The following is a 26,350-nucleotide window of genomic DNA, read 5'->3' on the forward strand; positions in this document are numbered from 1 at the left end:
ATTTTGAATCTCCCCAAATCAGTACTTATTAGTAATCATTTCTCTCTCAAAGTTCCTTAAGGCAGAGTTTGTTTTTACCTCTCACCTATTGGATAGATACTTAAGTTTATTGAATACTGATTGACATTAATATTACTTTATATTTATAGTTCTTAATTAATAAGCGCTTCTTGATTAACTTATCATTGGGTACAGACTGTATTCTTCATCATACTTAATTTTATATCATTTTGAATGAACTCAAAATAATCTTTAAACAAAATAACCCACCAACCCTGAAGTCAGGAGAATCTGAGTTCAAATCTAGCCTCAAACAGTTAACACATCCTAGCTATGTGAGCCTGGGCAAATCACTTAATCCCAATTGCCTCAGTCAAAAAAAAAAAAAAAAAAAAAAATTTGCTAGGGCAAGAGCCAATGCCTATTATTAACATTGATCATTTCAGAAACTATTTTCATAGTTACAAAATATATAAACAATATCTGATGGAATTATCATAAAGATAATTACAATTAAACTTTGTTCCTTATTAGGTCAGGTGCCCTTTACTCTTTCCTGTTGCTAAAGTACTTGGTCCTTAAATGTTAAAGAACCATCTGCTAAGTGATTAACTTCTGCATATAAATAGACTTAATTATTATTAAGTCAAGTTTCAACCTTTCTCTCAGAAGATTGGATCACAACAAAGGGCAAGATCCAGCGATGAGAGAAGAAAAAGGAAGAGAAAAGAAATAACTAAAAGGTTTTTTCCTATAGATCTTCTCCTAATGTTTACATTAGGGTGTTGACAAGAATCTGTTCATTGATGATTAAAACATACCTAGACAAGCAATGCTAGATAATAAAAGGTGGGGGAAATCCAGCTATGCAAAACTCTGGCTTTGGATCCCTCAACTAAACTTTCCTCAGCTACTTTCTGGTATTTGTCACCATAAGCAAGACCAGCAGAAAGAGGAGAGGAGGAAGAAAGAGACTAAAAGGTCATGGAAGTTGGATTTCTTCAGATCTCCCAAATAACAGTTGAATACATTTGTATTAGGCTCTTGGCCATCTGGGCAAGCAGAGCCAGATAATGTTCGAAAATATACCTACACACACCTATAGAATTCCATTTATAGATAACATGCATATATGCAATATACTGAGCAGCTTGGTGCCACAATGGATAGAGTGCTGGGCCTGGAGTCAAGAAGACTCATTTTCCTGAGATCAAATCTAGCCTCAGACATCCACTAGCTGTGTGACACGGCACAAGTCACTTCACCCTGTTTGCCTCAGTTTCCTCATCTGTAAAATGAACTGGAGAAGTAAATGGCAAACCACTCTACAATCTTGGCCAAGTAAACCCTAAATGGGATCATGAAGAGTTGAATACAAGTAAAAAATGACTTAACAATAAATATATATATATATATATATATATATATATATATATATATATATATATATATATATATATATATATATATATCCCATATGTGTGTGTGTGTTTAAAGATTCTTTTGGGAAGACTAAGTGACAAAGCACATCTCTACTGCCACCCCCAATAAAAAGGCACAATAAAGAACAATAGTAAACAAGATCAATTAGTAATAAGAACCACCAAAAAACAAAACAAATAAAAAAAATTAGTTTTCACAAATATGGAAGTCAAGAAAAATGTTTTGTTGACTTTAAGAACTTGAATTATATTTATATTTCTTCCAGGTCCAAGTAATAATTAAAGTATACATGTAGAATCCACATTGGGCTACTTTCCCAATTTATATTTACATTTCAGGTAGTTGACTACTCTTAGTTTTAGAGTGGATACTCTATAGTTACCCATTTCCAAAGCTATGGTTCACAAGCCCCCCATTGGTGTGTTCCTCAACAATCAACTAGTAGATTCAATCATTTTGTAGCAGAGGCATAACATTTTTTACAGTCACTATAAAACATTCCTCCACAGAGCTATAATGTATTCTCCCACAAATATACATTGTATGGGAATAGTGGGCATAGAGTAAAAATTGGAATGTTACTGAGTTCCTCTTTGTGAATGCATCTATGCCAAGACAACTCCCAATTCCAGAACTGAAAAGCCCAGAAGTCCTTTCTTTGAGTAATCCTCTCAAAGATTCCTTTTCAGTGTAACACTTCTGCTGATCACTCCTTGTGTCCAAAAGTCAGAGCTATCTCTAACTAAACTCTAACAAGTTTAACACCTTGTTACTATATCAGGATCTCATAATTTGTGATGTAACTACATCGCCTGAGTTGTGAGGCAAGGAAAAGAATCACATCCTCTTCCCAGTTTATTGGAAGAACCATTAACTTAATTAATTTTAGAATGAATGAAAGAACAGTTAAAAAGAAGTGGGGAATTGGTTCTCTAATCTCTAGTTTATGCAAATGAAATGTTCCGGAAAAGAAAGGAAAAAACAAATTTTTATATGAATGAGGGTGAGACATGGATATAAGAGAAGTATAGAAGAAAATTAATTTCCCTTCTCTCTCTCTCTCTCTCTCTCTCTCTCTCTCTCTCTCTCTCTCTCTCTCTCTCTCTCTCTCTCTGTGTGTGTGTGTGTGTGTGTGTGTGTGTGTGTGTGTGTGGATATCTGTGAGATAGAGGGAATGCTTAGAATGGAAAAAAAATCTGGTAATGAACAATGGAAATAGGAATAGAAAAGATGCTGTGGGAGTATAAAACAGATTGCATGATGACCTCTAGAACCAGATCTCAAAACAACACAGAGGTGGGGGTATAGTCATTATGTAGGTCTTGAAATATTCACACATCTGCTCAAAAACAGTTGTTATTCTGTTAAAAAGCAGAGCAGCTCAGTTTTTAAAATTGTCTTAATAATGTCATTTGCAAAAAGTGAAGAGCCACCTAGGAAACTGAAATTCTAGACTTGGCATTGACCAGTTGGAGAAGTTGGATAAACAAGTGGAGACATTTGGAACCTTAAGAGGAAGCAACTCCAGGGGATCAGATTTCAGAGGAAAAAATAATTAAAATCCTATGGCCTGGAATTCTTCAGAAGAAGTTAGTTCATGAGCAACATGCAAGGACTTCTGATAAAATTGTAGAACAGTAAAAAATCAGGGAATCCCAAATTCCTTCAATTATTTACAAGAATTACTTGACTTATTATGCTTCAATTCAGAAAGACTTGATTAAAGACTAAAAAGAAAAAAATTATTTGGACAAGAGTTGCTATAACTACTGTAAATAGAAATTTGCTATATAGCTTCCTGGGCAAGGCCTTCAGAACATTATGCCAATTAGCAACCCAAATAGAGACCACATATTATCTTCCATTTAACTCTCACAATAAGTAGAGGAAGTACAAGTTGCTGAATGTTTCTGCCACAACTCCTGCCCCTATATATTTGTCCTTGGACAGTCAAGACCTGATCTATCTCAAAGTTGATCACTAGTTATAGTAGAACTATGGAGTCTCTACCACTGCCACCAAAATCCCAAAAGTTCTTCAAGCTCATAAACTTACTCAACATCTACCTCTTCTTCCTTTACCTAATAAGGATCTTAGGACCTAATCAAATACTCAGGGAGCCTTTTGGAATCTTCACTACTACTATGATTATTACTACTGCTGCTACTGCTACTCCTGCTATTACTATTACTATTATTACTCTTATTCCTACTCCTACTATTGCTACTACTGCTACTACTACTGCTGCTGCTGTTGTTGCTGTTATTACTACTACTACTGCTACTACTGCTTTTAATACTGCTGCTACTCCTACTCCTACTGCTGCTGCTGCTCCTACTATTACTACTACTACTGCTGCTGCTACTCCTATTCCTACTATTGCTGCTGCTACTATTACTACTACTACTACTACTGCTGCTGCTGCTACTGCTGCTTCTTCTGATGTTGCTGCTACTACTATTACTACTACTACTACTACTACTACTACTACTACTACTGCTATTACTACTGCTTCTTCTGATGTTGCTGCTATTATTACTACTACTACTGTTGCTACTGCTGCTGCTGTTGCTACTACTACTGCTGTTACAGCTGCTTCTCCTACTGCTGCTGCTACTACTACTACAGCTACTACTACTACTATTACTATTGCTGTGTTGCTGTTACTGATATTACTGTTACTACTACTGCAACTACTACTACTACTATTATTACTTCTGTTGCTGCTGCTGTTGCTATTACTAGTAGTATTAGTACTACTACTACAACTATTACTACTACTATTACTACTGATGTGCTGCTGCTGTTGCTATTACTACTATTGTTTCTGCTGCTACTGTTATCACTGTTGTTGATATTATTACTTACTAGCCAACCTGCTAACCTTTAGATAGTACTTTAAGGTTCACAAAGCACTCCACAATTTGATCCTTACAATAGCTCAGGAAGTAGGTGCTATTTTTATGCATTACATAATATATGGATATATATATCATGAATATTATAGGTATGTGTATATTACATTATGTGTATGTTATACATATGATATATTGTATATATATATATATATAATAATCATTGTTATTCTTATTATCTATCATGAGACCAGAACAATGGTATCTGGTCAAAGTTGAATTAAAACTATAAAACACTGAATGGCAAGGGCATGATTTAATGGTGAAAGGAAAAATGGATAGCACATCTATATATAGACTCATTTTTACAAGCATCAAATTTTGACAACTAAATACATAAAAGAAATATTAATTATAATAAAAGAAAATACAAATATAATAATAGTAGGAGATAGCAACTCTCCATTACCTGAATATGAAAATCTAATGAAAATAATTAACATTAAATATGACTAAATATGCAGGTCTTAATTGCATTAATTATTAATTTATTACTAATGAAATTAATTTATATTTGAAAAGAATTAAATTAGAAGCAAGGAGCACACAAATTAATTTTAAGTAAACATGGAGTATGCATAGGGATTAATCATGTACTAGATTATAGAGAAGCCCTACAAAGACTAAAAAAAAAAAATACAAGTGATAATACTGTACTATCATACTGTAATACTGTACAACACAATCTAACAATAGAATTAACATTCTTACTGTGATTTTGAATGACTGTGAGTCACAGATCATTATACTGTCTGAAGAATTAAAGTTGAAGGTTGTCTAAAGGCAAATGTTGAAGAGCATGGTAGACATGAAAAGGTCTTTCTTTATACATTATAATTTACACATTAGAGAAGAAATTATGAAAGAGATGCAGTGTAAAATGTGGTTGTGGTTAGATGATATTATCGAGGAAATGTATGATTGAAAAAGAAAATGAATTGGACATCTGATAAAAACCAGAAAATAACCACTAGATAGTCCGTATTCTACATTGATTGCCTCATAATGTCAAGAAAATGTGAGATAGCCTTCTATCACACTGGGTAGACTCCTTTCTGCAGCTTATTTTATGTGAAGACATGAACAAGAGCCAGCCAGCATATGATTTACAATTTAGATCATTTTAGGGAATATGCACAGTTCTGTTAGAATATTAACACATAGCATTAGCAATAGTTATAAAATTGTATAGAAACTACAAATCAATTTACTGAACCATGAAGTTAAAAAAAATAAGAAGAGACTATTTAAAAGATAATAACAACCACAATATAAATCAAAAGTTATGGGATACATCCAAAGAAATTCTTAGAAGCAAATTTCTCTCTTTGAGTGCCTGTTTAATAAGAAATAAAAAAGGAAATAGTAAATTAGAATCAACTAATTAAAAGTGTTAAAAAGAAATAAAGCAATAATCCACGGGAAAATTTTAAAAGATTGTGCACCTAAAAATTTAGATCAGTAGAAAATAAAAACATAATTTAATTGATAAAACTAGACAATAGTTTTTGGGCAGACCAATAAAATTGATCAGCTTTTAGAAAAGTTAGACAGAAATGGAAAATTCAACAAGTGAAATAAAAGCAATCATTGCAAACACAAAATACATTAAGAATATTACTAGAGGGACTTCCGGCCAAGATGGCAGAGAGGAGGCCCACAGCTACTTGAGCTCCACGTTTTCTCTCAGAATTTACTTCATGACAAGCCTCGGAATTAATGTTTGACCAGAAAAAAATCCACAAATAATTACCAACAGAAGACATCCTTTAAATTCACCAGAAAAGGTGGCAGGAAGCTCACACTGCTCAGACCAGAGGTGGGAGAGGTGCGATCTCTGCTGTTTCTGCAAAATGACCTTTACCCCAGTGTGGTTATTCCATCTTGGCAGCAAGCCAGGATCAGCAGAGAAGGTGTAAACACCGGAGGTGAAGAATAAAACCCTGGAAAGCTAGCGTCTCTCCAGGACTGCAATTCCCACCCTCACCCAGAGTGATTCAACGTGTTCTTAGAGCCTCAGAGCCTCAGAGCTCAGAAACAGCGCAGCTATGGCTATCCTGGTAGTGCCTCGCTGCTGTCTCCTGCAGTCTGTAGGGGAAGCTCAGTAACACAATCCAGCCCCATTCCCCCCAGAAACAGACCAACTGTTTCTCTTGTCAATTTATTTTCTTCAATTCTGCTCTGACAAAATGAATAAAAAATTTAAAAGGGCTCTAACCATTGACAATTTCTGTATGGATAGAGAGCAGACTTCAAACCCTGAGGAGACTAAAAGCAGACTGTCTCCATAGGAATCTCCTAAGGGGGATATGATCTGCTTCTCAATACACAAGACTCTCATAGAGGAAATCAAAAAGGCTCTCACAAGAGAGCTAGAAGAGAAATGGGAAAAGGAAAGGGAAGCCTGGCAAGAGAGTCTGGAGAAGTCCATCCCACACATTTAAAGACAGAGTGGATAAAGAAATCAAATCATTGAGAAATAAAATTAGTGAGTTGGAAAAAAAAAACAGCTCTCTAAAAAATAAAATTGATGAAATGAAAAAAAATTCCATAGAAGAAAAAAATTCACTTAAAAACTCAATTGGACAATTACAAAAAGATATAAAAAAAAAGTGAGTGAAGAAAATACATCATTAAAAATCAGAATCAAACAAGTAGAATTGAATGACTCAAGGAGAAACCAAGAAGTAGTCAAGCCAAACCAGAAAAACAAAACAATGGAAAAGGATGTTAAGTACCTTATTGGGAAGACAACAGACCTGGAAAACAGATCCAGGAGACACAATTTGAGAATAATTGGACTCTCTGAAAAATATGAGGAAAAAAAGAGCCTGGACACTATTTTCCAGGAAATTATCAAAGAGAGCTGCCCAGATGTTTTGGAAACAGAAGGTAAAATAGACATTGAAAAAATTCATCAATCACCTACTGAAAGGGACCCTAAAATCAAAATACCAAGAAATATAGTGGCCAAGTTCAAGAACCAATAGACGAAAGAAAAAATATTGGAAGTTGCTAGAAAAAAGCAATTCGTATATGGAGGAGCCACAATAAGGATAATCCAGGATCTATCAGCATCCACATTAAAGGAACGAAGGGCCTGGAATATGATATTCCGAAAGGCTAAGGAACTTGGTATGCAGCCAAGAATAACTTACCCAGCAAAAATGAGCATTGTTTTCCAGGGAAGAAGATGGACATTTAAAGAAATAAATTAATTCCATCTATTCTTGATGAAAAAACCAGATCTACACAAAATGTTTCATCTTCAAATACATAACTCGAGAGATTTCTAAAAAAGGTAAAAAGAAATCTTGAGAACTATATTTCTGCCATAAAGATATGTAAAGAATACATGTATAATTTATCCTAGAAACTAGAGGTGGAAAGGAAATTATATCATAAAAAAAGGGTAAAGTGGTGGTACTACATCTCATGAAGAGGCAAAGGTTACACCTATTATAGAAAGAAAGGAGGGGGATGAACATAGTGTGTATCAATAGACATATTCGATTTATGGTGAAACTTCTTCCACTTCATTGAAAAGTGGGAAGGAAGGAGTAAGCTAAGGGGAAGGGAATACAGAAATTGTGAGGAAAAGGGGTAAAATAGGGGAAGGAACTTTAAGGTAGGGGAGAGATACTAAAAAGGGAGGGCTAAGAAAAACAAGTGGTGCTCACAAGTTTAATACTGGGAAGGGGGGTAAGAGGGAAGAAAAGGAGAAAAGCATAAGCAAGGGTTAACAGGATGGCAAGCAATATAGAATTAGTCATTCTAACCATAAATGTGAATGGGGTAAACTCCCCCATAAAGAGGAAGCAGTTAGCAGACTGAATTAAAAGCCAGAATCCTACTATATGTTGTTTACAGGAAACACACCTGAAACAGGTTGATACATTCAGAATAAAAGTAAAAGGGTGGAGCAGAATCTACTATGCTTCAGGTGAAGCCAAAAAAGCAGGGGTAGCCATCCTCATCTCAGATCAAGCAAAAACAAAAATTGATCTAATTAAAAGAGATAAGGAAGGGCATTATGTCCTGCTAAAGGGTAGCATAGATAATGAAGCAGAATCAATATTAAACATATATGTACCAAGTGGTGCAGCATCTAAATTCTTAAAAGAGAAATTAAGAAAGCTGCAAAAAGAAATAGACAGCAAAACTATAATAGTGGGAGATCTCAACCTTGTACTCTCAGAATTAGATAAATTAAACCACAACATAAATAAGAAAGAAGTCAAAGAGGTAAATAGAATACTAGAAAAGTTTGATATGATAGATCTTTGGTGAAAGCTGAATGGAGACAGAAAGGAGTACATTTTCTTCTCAGCAGTTCATGGAACCTATACAAAAGCTGATCGTATACTAGGGCATAAAAACCTCAACATCAAATGCAGTAAGGCAGAAATAGTAAATGCATCCTTTTCAGACCACAATGCAATTAAAATTACATTCAATAAAAAGCCAGGGGAAAATAGACCAAAAAATAATTGGAAACTACATAATCTTATACTAAAGAATGATTGGATAAAACAGCAAATCATAGACATAATTAATAACTTTACCCAAGAAAATGACAATAATGAGACATCATACCAAAATGTGTGGGATACAGCCAAAGCAGTAATAAAGGGAAGTTTTATATCTCTAGAGGCCTACTTGCATAAAATAGAGAAAGAGAAGGTCAACGAATTGAGCTTACAACTAAAAATGCTAAAAAAGGAACAAATTAAAAACCCCCAGACAAACACAAAACTTGAAATTCTAAAAATAAAAGGTGAGATTAATACAATTGAAAGTAAAAAAAACTATTGAATTAATTAATAAAACTAAGAGTTGGTTCTATGAAAAAACCAACAAAATAGACAAACCCTTAGTAAATCTGATTTAAAAAAGGAAAGAGGAAAAGCAAATTGTTAGTCTTAAAAATGAAAAGGGAGAACTCACCACTAATGAAGAGGAAATTAGAACAATAGTTAGGAGCTACTTTGCTCAACTTTATGCCAATAAATTTGATAATTTAAATGAAATGGAAGAATACCTCCAAAAATATAGCTTGCCCAGATTAACAGAGGAAGAAGTAAATAGTCTAAATAGTCCCATTTCAGAAAAAGAAATAGAACAAGCTATTAACCAACTCTCTAAGAAAAAATCCTCAGGACCAGATGGATTTACATGTGAATTCTACCAAACATTTAAAGAATAACTAACTCCAATGCTATATAAACTATTTGAAAAAATAGGGATTGAAGGAGTCCTACCAAATTCCTTTTATGGCACAGACATGGTACTGATACCTAAACCAGGTAGGCTGAAAACAGAGAAAGAAAATTATAGACCAATCCCCCTAATGAATATTGATGCTAAAATCTTAAATAAAATATTAGCAAAAAGAAAATCATCCCCAGAATAATACACTATGACCAAGTGGGATTTATACTAGGAATGCAGGGCTGGTTCAATATTAGGAAAACTATTAGCATAATCGACTATATCAATAACCAAATTAACAAAAAACATATGATCATCTCAATAGATGCAGGAAAAGCATTTGAAAAAATCCAACATCCATTCCTACTAAAAACACTTGAGAGTATAGGAATTAATGGACTATTCCTTAAAATAATAAGGAGCATATATTTAAAACCGTCAGTAAACATCATATGTAATGGTGATAAACTAGAACCTTTCCCTGTAAGATCAGGAGTGAAACAAGGTTGCCCACTATCACCATTACTATTCAATATAGTACTAGAAACTCTAGCCTTGGCAATAAGAGCCGAGAAAGAGATCCAAGGAATTAGAGTAGGAAATGAAGAAATCAAATTGTCACTTTTCACAGATGACATGATGGTATACTTAGAGAACCCCAAAGACTCTGCTAAAAAGCTATTAGAAATAATTCAGAATTTTAGCAAAGTCGCAGGATACAAAATAAATCCACATAAATCCTCAGGATTTTTATACATTACCAACACAATCCAACAGCAAGAACTACAAAGAGAAATTCCATTCAAAATAACAGTCGATAGTATAAAATATTTGGGAATATATCTACCAAAGGAGAGTCAGGAATTATATGAGCAAAATTACAAAACACTTGCCACAAAAATAAAGTCAGATTTAAATAATTGAAAAGACATTCAGTGTTCTTGGATAGGCCGAGCGAATATAATAAAGATGACAATACTCCCCAGACTAATCTATTTATTTAGTGCTATACCAACCAGACTCCCAAGAAACTATTTTAATGACCTAGAAAAAGGAATTTGTGACCAAAGGAGAACTAGAGATCATTATTGATCACAAAATAGAAAATTTTGATTACATTAAATTAAAAAGCTTTTGTACAAACAAAACTAATGCAAACAAGATTAGAAGGGAAGTAACAAATTGGGAAAACATTTTTACAGTTAAAGGTTCTCATAAAGGCCTCATCTACAAAATATACAGAGAATTGACTCTAATTTATAAGAAATCAAGCCATTCTCCAATTGACAAATGGTCAAAGGATATGAACAGACGATTTTCAGATGATGAAATTGAAACTATTTCCACTCATATGAGTGTTCCAAATCACTATTGATCAGAGAAATGCAAATTAAGACAACTCTGAGATATCATTACACACCTGTCAGATTGGCTAAGATGACAGGAACAAATAATGCTGAATGTTGGAGGGGATGTGGGAAAACTGGGACACTGATGCATGGAGTTGTGGAGTTGTGAAAGAATCCAACCATTCTGGAGAACAATCTGGAACTATGCCCAAAAAGTTATCAAACTGTGTATATCCTTTGATCCAGCAGTGCTACTACTGGGTTTATATCCCAAGGAAATACTAAAGAAGGGAAAGGGACCTGTATGTGCCAAAATGTTTGTGGCAGCCTTTTTTGTAGTGGCTAGAAACTGGAAAATGAATGGATGTCCATCAATTGGAGAGTGGTTGGGTAAATTATGGTATATGAATGTTATTGTTCTGTACGAAATGACCAGTAGGATGAATACAGAGGGGCTTGGAGAGGTTTACATCAACTGATGCTGAGTGAAATGAGCAGAACACAACACTACCTTAGTTGGGCAAGTCACTTAGCTCCAATTACCTCAGCAAAATTAAATAAATAAACAAACAAACAAATGGATGAATGAATGGATAGATAGATAGGTAGATAGATAGATAGATAGATAGATAGATAGATAGATAGATAAAAGTAAATGAATAAATAAAAATAATAATAGAATATAAATATAAAGATGGGAAAATATATATATCTAACATGCCATAGTAATATACTTCTTCATAATTAATAAAGGTTTTACTTTACAAATATTATCTCATTTGATCCCTATAGCAACCCTGATAAGTGTTGTTTTTGTTGTCATTATTATTATCCTTTTTATGGATGAGGGAATAGAAGTTGAAGAAGGCAGTGACTTTCCCAAGACCACACATCTAATAAATGTCTGAGGCAAGATTTGACTTTGGATGTATGTCACTCCAGATCCATTCTATCCACTGGATCCCCTAGATATCTCTAAGATAATAAAATAAATAAAGAAGTAATTATGAAAAACAATTATGTATTGATCATATAATTAAGTTACATAATACATAATTCTATAATATATAATTATTTAATGTACTTCAAATAATATATTATAATAAATTATATTGTATAATTAAATACAAACATATTATTTATATAATTAAAACTTATACTTGCATGCTATATAATAACATAATAGGTATTATACACTTATATATATTTAATTGTATAATCAACATACCAATGATTATATCTAGTATCTATTATATAATTATATTTCACATAATCATAATTAAATTATTTGTTATCATAGTTATATTAAGCAATACAGATAAAGCCTCTGATAAAACTCTAACATAAACTTGAAAATAAGTACTGAGGATAAGAGTATTTTTAATCAGCTTAAATAAAAACGCCTACCTTAAACCAAAAGGCAGTACAATTCTAATAATTGTTAGTTATATAGGATTCTAAGACTTACAAAACTATTATTAGCTTAATTTTACAGATGAAGAAACCATGGTTCAATGAGATTTATTCATGCTCACACAGCTAGTAAATGCTGTAGAATTCATGTTTCTCTTGACTTCAATTCCAGTGCTTTCCCCACTATACTATAATGCCTCTTTATAATATAATCCAAACAAAATTTTTAAAAATGCAGTGGAGAAACATCAATTACATTTAGCTAGGGAAAAAAAGACATATTAAAGGGATGAATGTGGAAAATAAAAGAGGCAAAATAACATTACTTACCAATGACATTTTAGTATATCTAGAAAATCCAATATTAATCAAAAGAAGAACAGAATACAAGAATAATCCACAAAATAGTTCTCTTTAGTAATTATTTACAATGGTCAAGAAAACATCATAAAAACTATTTATAACAATCATAAAAGCTATCTTAAAACTCCTATGACCTGTACAAAAACAACAATAACTTCCTGTTTTAATGCAATAATAACTAAACTATAAGAATGATTTAGCATAGAATCAGATGAAATTCATATGGAAAAACAAGCAGGCAAAAATTTCAAAGGACTACACATTTGAAGAGAGATGTTGATGAAGATTGTTTTAGCTTTCCAGGTTTTACAAACCAATTACAAACTTTTTGGTCTACACTCCTAAAATTAAAGTGGATCATTAAACTAATTAAAATACTGATAAATTTATAAAGAATTAAAACTGGAGACTAGTGTTAGCAAATGTATTTAGGAAAACTGATAGGAATTTGACTTTAATTTTTATTTCAGTATACAGTCCTCTATGAATTCATGCTACATAGTTAAACATCTTCAAACAGAAATTGAGGAATAAAAGAAAACAGAAAAATGGAACAATAAACTTATCTCATTTCTCTAGCAGAAATGGCTTATTTCTTTAAGTAAGTAGAAAGAATGATTAGAGACAAGATGGCTGTCCCAAATTATTTTTAAAATTCTACCTTAATTATGGAATAAAAAGAAAAATAATAGATTATGAAAAATTACTAATGGTAAGTATAGAAGATTTTTAAATAGCATTTAAAATATATAAGGAATGGTCAAAATGTTACAAAGATCACTATTAGATCAATGACTTACTGCTCAAATGGTAGGAAGTCAATTTTCAAAAAAGAAGCAAATACATGGTAATAATCACCCGAGAAACTGTGTTGTATCATTAATAATCAAAAAGGTAACACATTAAAACATCTATGATATTGGCAAAAAAAAATTAAAAGCAATAAAATTCTATGTTGATAGGGTTCTGAAGATGTGCATCTATTCAGTCATGGAAAGAAATACAAACTGCTGGAATTTATTTGGTGAGCAATCTGATGGTACAAAATACATTTTTCAAGAAACCACATCCTTTTACCCAGAAAATTCATAGTTTAGATTGTACTTTTAAAATGTTATCAAAATTAATAAACAAAAATTTTTTCACAACCACATTATTTATAATTTCCTGGATTCTCTGCCTTCCCCACATTCAAGGAGAATCCAACTCCTTTCCCTCTGTTCTAAGTTCTTTCTCCTTCAACCTAATTCACACAATTCCTAGTTTTGATTCTGAGGGTCATGATATTTTAACCTTGAAATTTATTTATTTAATGTGAATGTTGCAAAGCAAATTTGGGGGGAAAAAAAGGTAGAACTACCCAATTCCAACTTTGGTTGTTGTTGTTTCTACAAAGGAGGATGATCTTCAAATTGGAAAGTATATGGAACAAAGATCTATAAGAGGAAATTCAAATCCAAAGTAATTGAAGAGAGAGTAAGAGAACTTAGCAGGTTTCAACTTATTGGATTTAAAAAAAAAAAAAAAAAAAACTGCCAGGATATTAAAGTAATAATTCAGTGTAATTACTGTACTTTAGGAAAGTGACAGAGAATGGAAGAGGTTCAATATTACTGGGAACAGATATTGTCTTGGTTTGCAAGAAAAGGTCACAAGATGGATTTTTCATGCCATAGATTGTTGAGTTTGACTTTGATCTTTAGTAAAATTATAAGAGTGGATAGGTGGTACAATGGTCAGAGTATTGGACCTGAAGTCAGGAAGACTCATCTTGTTATTATCAAATTTGTTATTATCAATTATTTGTTATTGTTATTGTCAAATAACCTATAGTCAATATATTGGTATTATCAAATTTGGGCTTAGCCACTTAGATAAACACTTAACCCTATCTGCCTTAGTTCCTTATTTATAAAATGAGCTGGCGAAAGAAATGGCAAAACATTCAAGTCAAGAAAATCTCAAACAGGGTCACAAAGAGCTGGACATAACTAAAAAACAACTTAACAATAAAAATTACAACCCCCCCCAAAAAAAAAAAAAAACAGTATTAAGGGAATTGAGTTTGTAAGCATTCACAAAGTGAACCAATATGAAACACACTTGAAACAGAGACACTAAGAGTTAAAATATGGGAATGGAGCAAAATTTATATTTAGCTGAGCTTTAAAAAAAAAAAATGACAGGGATAAGCAATAATGATCTAAGAAAAAGCAAAAGCAAAACTAGACCTAATTTAAACAAATAAATGGGAAACTACATCTTGCTACAGGGTTACACAGACAATGAATTAATACAAATTCTTAACATAAATTCAACAAATGGAATACCATTTAATTTCTCAAATGAAAAATTTTGTGAATTTTAAAAAATAGACAATAAAACTATAACAGTGGGGTATCTCAACCCATTGAGACTTAGAGAAATATCACCATCAAATAAAAAAGAAAAAAGCTAAGAAGATGAATACAATTTTATGAAAAATGGGTTTACTAGATCTGGAAAATATTGAAGAATACTTCTCAACTTTATTAGGCATAGACATATTAAGACATAAAATTCTCACAAAAAAATGCAGAAAAGTATACATACTCAAGGCATTTTCTAAATATAATACAATAAGAAATACATTTACTAAAGGACCTTTAAAGGACAAATTAAAAATTAGGAAACAACAATCTTAAAAAAAGAATGGGTCAAAGAATAAATATAAATAATTAATAATTTCATTAAAGATAATGATAACAATTAGATGACATACCAAATTTGTGAAATGTGGGGAAATTATATATTTGAACACTTTCATCAATAAAAGAAAGAGCAGATCAACAAATCAGGCATGGAAGCAAAAAAAAAAAAAAAAAAAAGAAAAACCCTAAAGAATTCTAACAAATTAAAACCCACTATTAAACATCAAAATAGAAATAATAAAATTAAAAGAGATTAACAAAATTAAAATTAAAAAATTAAAATAAATCAAACTAATAAAAGAAACTGGGAGCTTTCAAAAAAACTTAATAATATAGATAAATTATTGGCTAACGATTTTTTAAAAGAAAGAAGAAAATCAAATTATTCATATCAAAAATTTGAACTTAAGACCCATGAAGAAGAAATAAAAGCAATTTTATTGAACTATATACCAATAAAACTAACAATGTAGATGATATAGATGAATATTTGCAAAAATATAAAAAACAGGAAATAGAATGCTTAAAATGCTTAAATAATTCTATAGAAAGAAAAAATTGAACCAATCATAAATGAACTCCAAAAGGGGAAACAATCTTATTATAGACGGATTTATAAGCAAATTCTATTCGACTTATAAGATCAGAAGTAAAGCAAGATCTGCCCTATTTGCCTTGGTTACCTCATTTATAAAATGAGCTAGATCATGAAATGGCAAATCACTCCAGGATCTTTGCCAAGGAAAACTTAAATGGGGCTAAATATGACTGAAACAACTGAAAAACAACTATATATAATGTGTGTGTATATATAATATATACACTATATATGTTACACATAGTATACATATTATATAATATACTATATATAATGTATGCATATAGATTTATATAATGTATATTTAGCTGACTGTTTGGATCTGGGACCTTTTGTTACCTGGAACCCAATGGCCCTTCAGTTTCTGTGGGTTGTAATCACAGTAGTGGTAGCTGGCTCTTGCTGCTAGTTGCCAGCTACCTAGCTGCCCATTTAAGACAATGTGAAGTCATGAATCCATGGTTATGCTGTGGCTTCCATTCCTAGTGTGTCTATTTTTTTTCTACCCTAGGTAAAGGAGATAAAATGGATAACACTATGACCTTAAAAGCATCAAAAAGTTAAGAGAGCCCAAGTAGGAATTTGGACAAGAAACCCAATCTTTATAAAGGCTAGATATAACATGATTGCCTTCTTTTTTATAAAAATTAATTGAGAAACAATAATTTCATCTGCTTTTTAAAGGTTATTGTTTTTATTGTCTATATTTCATGGTATTATTATTATTATATATTTACTTATAGCAGATATCGACTTTCTATACTTTTAGTCATCTTATGTAAATGCTTGATTTTGTTTTATTCTTGAAATTAGTCATGTGTCGAGTGACATGAATTTAATTGAATGGCTAAATTTATTGTGATATTTAAAATGATTGTTTGTAGCACTGATTGAATATAATCAAAACATCCTTAAAAACTGAGTAACATGTCACTCTGGACATTGGCAGGAGTATCTCAGAATCAGAAAAAATGGATGGTCTACAATCTGCACATTGGAAGGAGTATCCAATTTCTTACTATCACATAGTATCAGAATGCTGCATGTTTCACTAATCACCAATATGTGTTTTCTTTCTCTTGCAAAGAAATCACATTTTAAAGGTGTAACCTATATTCAAGGGCAAACTATATTTGCATCCATATTGCAAATACAAAATAAATTTGAAGTTATTTCTTATTTGAAAGGAGAAAACATGTTATTTTATAATTGATCTCCCAGTTTTCTGTGTATATCATCCATAATATTTCAAAACTCTAATTTTATAGTTGAAAGGAACCTCTTTGGTCATCTCATACAGATATATCATCTCTTCAGAAGAAACATACAATAGGGAAATTTGCTAATTGGCTGAAAGTGAGGCAATTGAGCAGTATCTAAATATTCAGATAAGAAAATTCTGAACTAACTAGGAAATGGGGCAGGGAATGAGGAGGGATATATTGAATTAGAAAATGTTTTCTTCTAGGTTAGGAAGGAGCAAGATGGTTCATGAATAAGAAGGAATTGTTGACCTAGTTAGATCCAGGAAAATAGTAGCTGGATCAAATAAAGAGCTCTCTTAGAAATTAATAACATCTAGCCCAAGGTGGAGTAGTTTTATTTTATTTTTCAACTATCTTCCTCTGGTATGCTATTTTTTTAAATTCCACAGTCTCTTTTTTCTTGAAAATAAGCCCTAGAAAACCTACTTTTCTGATCTGTGGTATCTAGTAGACAAAAATAAAAAGTGAAGAAGGGGAAATCAAACTCTATTGGAAGTTGCAGAAGGAGAATCAGAAAGAAAATCTTAACTCAGAGATGCATTCAGGCTTAGGGACCTCCAAATGCCAGAGGATTTGGAATCTGGAACTGGGATTCAGGGAAGAGTAAAAATTTAGAAAATATTGAAAGTCCCACCACCAAGGGACAAAGGTCTTCTGAACCAGTCCCAAGGATAAGCTGGAATTCCCAGGGAAGCTGATCTAAGTCAGTAACTATAGCCTATGGCTGCATCCTTTATATTTCCTGGTACAGGAACTAAGTTTTGCTTCTTCTCTGTCCTTTCCCAATGCTACTTTAATGCTGGGAACAGACTGTGCTCAATAAATAATCATTGAATAAATAAAGAAAGCTGTCTTTCCAAATGGGGAACTGACTCACCCAACTTCCCAGGGCTTTGTAAAGTTCTTTTATTATTAACTCTACACCTAGTTTTTAAATGAACTGACATGAAATAGAGGTGAAACCTCTTTGTGATACATATCATCAAAAGAACAGGAGGTGAAAAAGAGAAATAGTCAACATTGACAAGAGCCAAATGGAAATTCATATCTTAAAACCTTCAAAGTGTTGGGGTCTCTTCTCCAAGTCTCAAGAATAGCAACCAGCTCTTCCACTCAGGCTCCTGAGTTCACAGATTAAGGGCTAGAAAGGACCTTAGAAGCTAACTAGTGAAACTCCTTCATTTTGCAGATGAGAAAACAAAGACCCAGACAGCTGAAGTCATTTGCCTAAGGTCACGGAGGCACTTACCATTTGATTTGATCCTAATTCTTTTGGCTCCATATCTCATTGTTTCATACCACCACACCTCAGATACTAGTTGCTTATTGTTCTTTTCATTTTCACAATGAAAATTCATACGTTTCCTAATATAGCTAAATTTCTGCAAGGAATCTAATCTTGTTCATCCAAGGACCAGATAAAGGGATATAAATTGAATGGGAATACAGTTGGGTGAACTTGAATGATAAAGGCAGAGATTGATGAAGAAATGTCAACCTAAAATGCCACAGGATTCCTTCTTTAGCCCCATTCTTTTGATCAGTACTCAGATGAAGGAAAAGATGGTAACCTTAACAAAACTGTTAATGACAATCTATATTAGATGCTAGAATCTGGATCTAAGAGGATCCCCAACAGTCAAAATAAAAGATTGATTCTAATAAATTGACATTTAAGAGAGATAAATGTAAAAATCCTATAATGAAGTTTTTAAAATCAACTGTAATACATCAAGGATAGAACAGTATAGCTAGATAATAGTTCATGTGAAAAATGTTTATGCATTTCCTAGTTTTTGGAACTATATAATGCATTTCCTAGTTCCAAAAACTTAATAGTATAACATTGGGAATTTAAAAGTTAATATGAATATATATTGAATCAACAGAAATACAGTCTCCTGTATTTGTGATACCATAGCTGGAATATTATATTCAATTCTGAAAATCATATTTTTATGTAGGGAAAACTAAGAAAAATGGAGATTGGATGTATCACTAGGGAGAAGTGAGACAAAGTTCACGTCTTTAGTTTTCTGTAGATAGCCCACCTATTTTTGTCTGTATGGGAAATGGACTGGTATTTCCACAACTCAAATGATCTACAGCCCTCTCCTATTTTAGTTTTCTTTTCATTTTTACTTATACTAAATTTCAATTAGAGTTATTATAACTTGCATAAAATCTATACCAAATCTATTGGTGTAGAGGACTTCCAATGAGGGAACTCCCTTTAACAATACACATTATCAATTGTTTTGCAAGTGATTGACTTGGTGCTGAAGCAGTGAAAGGTAAAGTAGGAGGCGAAGGGAATAAACATTTGATATACCATCTACCATGTATGTGTTGGACCCTCCAGTAAGCACTTTGTACAAATATTATCTTCAATTTCCATAAGTGGCTCTGCTTATTTTTTTTTCTCTGGGGAACATACGCCTCTCCCAACATAATCTTATCACCTGAAATCTCAACACCATACAGATTGATTCAGATGTTTTGTTTTTGTTTTATTTTGTTTTCTTCAATTCCCTCTTTTGCCTTTCTCCCCTAATTGAGGAGCCAGTAAATTCCTTAAAAAGTCTTCCTTTATACGAGGCTTAAAACTTTCTAAAAATTTATTTTTCCCTTATGTTAGGTTCTTACTAAGTGCTAAAGAGATAATGAGATATTAGGTTCTTACTAAGTGCTAAGTCTTAAGTACTTAACAATTCTCTAGTTCTGGCCTTTCCTGGTAGTCTGACTTGTGAATTCCTAAGGAAGAGCTTGCCTGCTTGGGAGGAGCAAACTCATTGGTTGAAGTGGTTCTTCCCAGAAGCCCTTACATTATCCCATGCCCATTCTCTTTCCTTAGGAGTTCACAAGTCAAACTACCAGAAAAGGCCGGAACTAGAGAATTGTTAAGTACCGACTTAGCACTTAGTAAGAACCTAATATCTCATTATCTCTTTAGCACTTAGTAAGAACCTAACACCCTTAGTAGTTTTTCTTAGTTTCTACTTCAGGAATATCAAGCTTTTCTGCTGAGTATCGTTTTTTGGTGTTTCTCCCCCCTCCCTTTTCCAAGGCCATGTGTATATATGTATTGTCTTCCCTCATTAGTTTGTAAATTCCTTGAAATCAGTCTTTCTTTTTCTTATTTGTGTGTCCAGCACTTAGCATGGTACCTGGCATATGGCATTGAATTGAATATTATCTTATTTGATTCTCACAGCAACTACTATTGAGGCAAACTGAGGTTAATTGACTTTTCTAAGATGATAGAATCAGTATGTGTGTTAAATGCAGGAAGAACTAGTTTGCAAGTTGTCCTGACTCTCTAGCTAGCCTTTTCATCCATTACATCAAATATTTCTCAAAATCAGAATATCAGAAATTAGAGTTTAACTTCATTGAAACACACACACACACACACACACACACACACACACACACACACATTTTTCAGTTCTTTTAAGTTGGACTCAATTAGCCCAGAATTTTGTTTCTGATCAGTTGCTCCTAGCAGAAAACAGGAAAATGTATATTTCCAGAGATTTTCACTAATGACCAAACCTTGTCGATTGTATCCAGTTTGTGGATGTGATACAGGACCTTGGAGTTCTCTGCTAAGGTCCTCAAAAAAACTGCACAGACTATTGCAAAGGCAGAACCGTAGTCAGCATGGGCTTTCTATGTAGGTGCACTGCTTCTGTTGCCCAATTCCCAAGAACATGGATTTTATTTACATCTTTGTCCCTGTCAGAATCCAAGGAGTTTCCCCAGTATAGGAATAGGGAAACCACCCGGCTCTCACCATCTCACCAAGGTAGCTGGAGGGAGAGAAGGGATTGGCACCTTTAAACAAATTGCCATTTGCTTGATCCTATTCAAGAGAGACATAATATACAGGGAAAACAAAGCTGAATATAGAGGCTGAGAACCTGGATTTAAATCTAGATTTTTACCATGTACCTGGCTAGTTTGAACAGGTCATAAGGGTCTCAATTTCTTTTTCTGTAAAAATATAAATAAATTATTAAATAAAATATATAAGATAAATAAAATGTAAAAATAAAAAAAATTAGTTTTCTATTTCTGGATGGACCAGAAGACCTTTAAGTTTTCTTCTACCTTTAAATTTAAGGTGCTTTGTAATACTAAGTATTGTATTCTATTCTTTTAAAATTATTTTTCTAAGAAAGGGTTCATAGACTTTATCAGACCAGCTGCCAAAAGGGACCATGACATAAAGAAATAAATAGAATCATGAATATAAATATCCAAGAAATTATTGTGGATTATTAAAGTTTGCCCCCAATCCTTTAATCTTGATCCAATATGCCTAAAATTATAAATAATCAAAAATAATTATGCTTATAAATGCCCTAAAATAGAATTTATTAATAAACATATGCCACTGTAATATTCCTAATTAATTGTTCTGGGGACACAGTCTTCATATCAGTCTTCTGTAATATTAATAGTGATCCTAAGTGGAAATCAGGCTGTTCATTTTTCATTTCTCCCACATTTATTTTGAATATCCTATTTCCAAACTTCAACTATCTTGACATGAGTCCTTTATTTTGAACAAATCCATCAGTTGCCAGATTTTCCCCCATTCAAATTGATTTTCAAGTTTATAGAATTTTGCACTTGTTTTCTCTCTTGATCATTATAACTTCCATCTTTAAACATTTGTTCAATAAGTATTTGTTCAGTGCCCACATTCTAAAAGGAATTCTGCTAGAAGCATACTAATTTTCAATGGGAATCTGTAACTATTAAAGAAATTAGAATTTAAGAATCAGAAGACCTGGGGGTTATGTCTTAGTTCTAGTGTGATGACATTTTGGGTAGGTCTCCTCAAATCTCTGAGGTTTACTTTCCCTATCTGTAAAAATATAATGAATTTACTTATTTTTGCTTTCATTGTTATTTCTATAAATATATCTGTATAGCTCACTTACTTAACTTCTCTTCCCCTGCCCAACCCCTCCCTTGTTCTAGTCCAAGAAATGCTCATGATCTAAACTTATTCTAATCCTTCTCCAGAAGATCTACAGTACTTTTAAACATATTTATATGAATACACACATACACACACATATACATACAACTATATCTATACCTATATATGTGGATATGGCAGAATTTTCACATTGATAAGAAGGGAAAAGACAATGTTCCCCAATGGATAGAAAACTGGCATCAAAGTCAGGAAGAACAGTGGTCAAGTCTGGCATTTAACATATAATAGGTCTGTGGACTGAGCAAATCATTTCCTTTTTCACTGACTCCCAAGAAAAATTCTGAAACTACAAATTGGAGAAAAAAATGCTAATCTGAGTTTCTACATAGGTAAAATTTCTCTGCACTGGTCCAGTCTAAGGGAGTAAAGACTTTCTATTATTTTTTTAATTTTATTTCTATTTCTAGATTTTAAAATATGTATAGTTCTAATTTCTTTAAATTATTTCTATATAAATTTAAGAAATAATTTCTTGACATAGGAAGGAAAAAATGCTAGTGGGTAGAATCTGACTTATTTGAGACTGAGAATGAAATGAAGTGTCAAGAATATGGTGGCTAAAAGAACCATGATGAAAAAGAATTCCAGGTACTGGAAACAGTGAGTGAAAATGGCCCCCAGTTGGGAGAAAGGGTGCCATATGGAACAGCATATCACTGGATCCTGGAATATATAGATGGGTAGAGGATGTAAGAGAAGACTGAAAGGTAAGAAGGAACCATGTTATTGTTATGGTTCCCCTTGTCTTTTGTTTTTTAAAAGGACCGTGATATCAGGAAGTTCATACCATGACATACAAGTAAATTGGATTTAAATGAGGGAGGGTTGTACAAGAGTCACCTGCTTCCCTTTCCCTTCCAGAGACCTCTGGGTTGTGTGGCCAGATACAGATCTGGATAACTGGAGATGGCCCTGGATGCATGCAGTAGGAGACCTTGGGCTATTTAAGCTATGGTCTTTAGTAGATTTCAGTTTGACAGGCAAAGGGGTAAGAACTGAGGCAAAGAATGGTCTGTGGAAGTTGTAAAAAAAAAGACTGGAAAGGTAAGAAGGGATCAGATTAGGAAGGGCTGCAAAAGCTAAATGAAATTTTATATTTAATTCTGGAGGTAACAGTGAGTCACTTGAGTTTACTGAGTGAAAGGAGGCAGAAAGGAAAGCAGCATTGTCAAACTTGCCTGTAGGAGATACTTGAAGGATTGATACTCTTGCTTTGTCATTACATCAGACCACACAGAAATTACTGTACATGTTTATGTCTTGGGCATGTGTGCTTATGTTTATTCTGTCTTCCCATCACATGGTTGTTGACTTCCTTTTTAACCACTCATGTCTATCACACAGCACTGACTCAAATGATGTTGACTGGCTAGATATAAACATTTTTACAAAGTAATAAACCAAATTTATATCATTTTAGTAATAAAATCTTGGGTACATGCTGAAAGTTTAGATTAGGTATACTAAGACATAGAATAAGGTAGGACAGAAAAAAAACTAAATTGAATTTATATCCCAGGAAGTTACATATAACTATGGATTAGTGGTCTCTGAATCCAGATGAGAAGAATTGGAGCAGAATGATGAGGAGGAGTAAAGTGCAGGAATATATTCAGTGGGACTATAAAGTTTCCAAATAAGTTTCTCTATCTCTGTCTCTTTGTCTCTGTTTCTCTCCCTTTTTCTTTCTTTTTCCTTCCTTCCTTTTTTCTTTCTTCCTTCCTTTTTTCCTTCTTTTCCTTCTCCTCCTCCTGCTCTTCTTCTCTCTCTCTGTCTCTCTCTATCTCTCTGTCTCTGTCTCTCTCTGTCTCTGTCTCTCTCTGTCTCTGTCTCTCTCTTTCTCTGTCTCTGTCTCTCTCTCTCTCTCTCTCTCTCTCTCTCTCTCTCTCTCTTCTCTCTCTCTCTCTCTCTCTCTCTCTCTCTCTCTCTCTCTCTCTCTCTCTCTCTCTCTCTATCTCTCTCTCTCTCTCTCTCTCTCTCTCTCTCTCTCTCTCTCTCTCTCTCTCTCTCTCTCTCTCACTTTCTCTCTCTTCCTCTTCCTCCCTCCCTCCCCTCTATTTCTCTCTGCTTCTAACTAACTCAACATGCCCTATAAGGAATCTTCTTTCTATTGCTGGTTAAGATGTTTATGAAAATAACATGCTATTCTCAGTGAATGACACATTTGTAAACAAACAGTTTAAAAGCTTTTGCTGGTTAGTCATGTTGTTAAATATAGCTAAGCTGAGAAGTAAACACCAACAACATTTCTCTGCAATCGGAAGACATTAAATTCTGCCTTAGCTCCCCACCACATTCTTATTCTAAAACTTCTGTGATTCCTTAGCTACTAGAAAAAAATAAGAACTCTTCTATTTGGCTTTTAAAACCCCTTCAAGGGCAAGCTAGTAGCACACTGGCCCTGAAGACCAAAGGACCTGAGTTCAAATTCAGTTTCAGACTTATTAGCTGTTACCCTGACAAGTCACTTACTCCAATCACTTCCACAACCCCCAAACCTTCATAATTTGTTGCTAACCTACCATTCAAGGCTTATTGGTTATTGCTCTTCTTCATGCATTTTATGTTTTAGCCAAACTGGCTAACTTACTTTATCCTCAAGCCCAACTTTCTATCTCCCCGTTCTATTTTTTGGCTACCTGCATGCTTGGAAGGCACTCTCACTTCACCCCTGCAGAGAATCCCCAACTGCTTTTAAGCTCAGTTCCTATGTTGCTTGCTATATAGCATCTTTAATGATCCTCCTCCCCCACCCCAACCCCATTAGATTTTTATATTCCACACTACTTCAAAATTGCTTTGCATTAATATTATATTTACTTGTGTATGTGCATGTTGTTTTCTGAAAAATAGAATGTGAACTACAGGAACTACTTCATTCTGGTTTATGTATCCCTCGCGCCTAGTACAGAGCTTGGTACAACTATACACATTAGATGAATGCTAGTTAAATTGAATTGAGTATCCTCTGGTTCCAGGACAATTAGTATAACCAGAATAAAATTGATATATGTACTTGGTATTTTAACCAAATTAATTAAATGATTTTCCAAGAGATTACAAGTGTCAATACCAAATATCTTCCCAAAGTCCATATTTACATACTATGATCTGGGTGATGACTTGAAGAGAAAAATAGAAAATCATATTAAATTAAAATATACTTACCAAGAGTTAACTAATCAGTCAATAGGCATTTATTAAGCATCTCTTATATGCCAGATATTGTGCTAAGAGCTGGGATACAAAAGTGATAAAGAAAATTATCCCTTACAGAACTCTGAACTTGAAACAAAGGATTCTTACAAGGTACTAAGTCAGTGGAATTGATAGAGACAATAATTAGCTAATTTAGCATGGTTCAATATGATTGATTTAATCCTACAAGAAGATGTTATGGGCCACAACTTGAAACAAGGTATTAAATGGAATTGAGGAGACAATGGTTAAATCTAGTTTAGCATTGATTTAATTCTACAACAAATAATGGTTTCCTAGTGATATAATGATTGGTTTTTACTCAGTGTATTATATTTTCTTTTACAAAAAAGAACTTGTACAGACAATAAATTGGAACACTTCAGGAATAATATAACAGAATGTAACAATATATTACATGATGTTTGACAATAATGTTGTTAGCCAAAAGAAGAAGAATTATAATTAATATAAAAAAACATTGTTGGTACTATTATTGGGTTCTGAAAATAAAAAAAATTCAACAAAAAAAAAAAAAAAAAAAAAATTATCCCTTGTCCTCAAGAAGCTTACACTCTAAAGGGGGAAGATAACATACTAAAGAAAGTTGAAAAAGGGGAAGTGGAAGAGAATATATCTGGTGTGGGGGTCATGATGGGAAAAGCAAAAAAGTTCAAAAAGAGTGGGAAATGAGGTGATGGCTGTGTTGGGCTTCCTTTTTTTGGGGGGGGGGAGATTTTAGAGTTGTGGCTCTGCCCTCTAATCATTAGAGGTACAGATAGTATTAATGAAATATGAATATAAAGGCTGATTAAATCTTAAAGAATGAGATTTTGTGTTCATGAGGTGTTAAGTCCGAGTTAGCTCCCTGTTGACCTCAGGATCAGCCAG

The sequence above is a fragment of the Sminthopsis crassicaudata genome, chromosome 3 (assembly GCF_048593235.1).
Source record: "Sminthopsis crassicaudata isolate SCR6 chromosome 3, ASM4859323v1, whole genome shotgun sequence".
Classification (NCBI taxonomy): Eukaryota; Metazoa; Chordata; class Mammalia; order Dasyuromorphia; family Dasyuridae; genus Sminthopsis; species Sminthopsis crassicaudata.